Below are 1426 nucleotides of genomic sequence, written 5' to 3'. Positions count from 1 at the left end.
TAAGGTGGTGGAGGTACATAAGGTTCCTTCTTTTCTAGGGTTTCCTTATTACTCTCTTCCTTTTCCTTAGGTTCACTTTCCTCAGTAGATTTCTTAGGGTTTTGGTTTTCTATCCTTGGGTCAGACGGTCCTTCCACTTCCGTTCCACTTCTTAATATAATTGCATGAGCTTGGCTTCTCGGATTGGGTTGGGGCTGTCCAGGGAATGTACCAGTTGGTGCAGCAGTAGGTGCTTGTTGTTGAGCTACTTGAGATATTTGCGTTTCCAGCATTTTGTTATGGGTAGCCAGGGCATCTACTTTGCTTGCTAGTTGTTTAAGTTGTTCGCCAGTGTGTATGTTCTGGTTTAAGAAATCTTTATTGGTTTGTTGTTGGGAAGCTATAAAGTTTTCCATCATGATTTCCAAGTTGGATTTTCTAGGGGTATTATTGTTAGGATTCGGTTTCTGATATCCCGGAGGTATAGATGGGGCTTGATTTGGAGACTGTCCAGGTGCGTATAAAGCATTATTACTCTTATATGAGAAGTTTGGATGGTTCTTCCAATTTGGGTTATAGGTATTCGAATAGGGGCTTCCTTGAGCATAGTTTACTTGCTCTGTTTGGATTCCAGTCAAGAGTTGACATTCCGCAGGAGTGTGGCCTTGGATTCCACAGACCTCGCAATTCTGAGTTACAGCAACCACGGCGGCTGGAGGTGATACGTTTAAACTTTCAATTTTCTGGACCAAAGCATCCACTTTTGCATTGACGTGATCAAGGTTACTTATCTCGTACATGCCAGTTTTCGGTTGAGGTTTTTCCACCGTTGTTCGTTCGGTTCCCCACTGATAGTGGTTTTGGGCCATGCTCTCGATAAGCTGGTAAGCATCAGCGTAAGGTTTGTTCATTAGTGCACCACCTGCAGCGGCGTCTATTGTTAACCTTGTATTGTATAAGAGACCATTATAAATTGTGTGAATTACTAACCAGTCTTCCAAACCATGGTGTGGGCAAAGTCTCATCATGTCTTTGTATCTTTCCCATGCTTCGAAAAGAGACTCGTTGTCTTTCTGTTTAAATCCGTTTATCTGGGCTCTTAACATAGCTGTTTTGCTTGGTGGAAAATATCGGGCAAGAAAAACTTTCTTCAACTCGTTCCATGTGGTGACTGAGTTGGAAGGAAGAGATTGAAGCCATCTTCTAGCGCTATCTCTTAATGAGAAAGGAAAAAGACGAAGTCGAATTGCCTCTGAAGTGACACCATTAGCTTTAACAGTATCAGCGTATTGGACAAATACGGATAAATGAAGGTTTGGATCTTCGGTAAGATTTCCAGAGAATTGGTTCTGTTGCACAGCCTGCAACAACGAAGGTTTAAGTTCAAAGTTGTTTGCTTCGATTGCGGGCGGAGCAATACTTGAATGCGGTTCATCTTGCGATGGAG

At 42.6% G+C, this 1426-nt stretch overlaps 1 pseudogene; it reads left to right on the top strand.

The window, feature by feature from the left end:
* Nucleotides 1–978: 978 nt before the first annotated feature.
* LOC127089277 (uncharacterized) lies at nucleotides 979–1078 on the top strand (annotated as a pseudogene).
* The last annotated feature ends 348 nt before the right edge of the window (nucleotides 1079–1426 follow it).

This window comes from Lathyrus oleraceus, chromosome 5, assembly GCF_024323335.1.
Source record: "Lathyrus oleraceus cultivar Zhongwan6 chromosome 5, CAAS_Psat_ZW6_1.0, whole genome shotgun sequence".
Classification (NCBI taxonomy): Eukaryota; Viridiplantae; Streptophyta; class Magnoliopsida; order Fabales; family Fabaceae; genus Lathyrus; species Lathyrus oleraceus.
The sequence above is the reverse complement of the archived record's forward strand: the minus strand, read 5'-3'. Positions and strand labels throughout refer to the sequence as shown.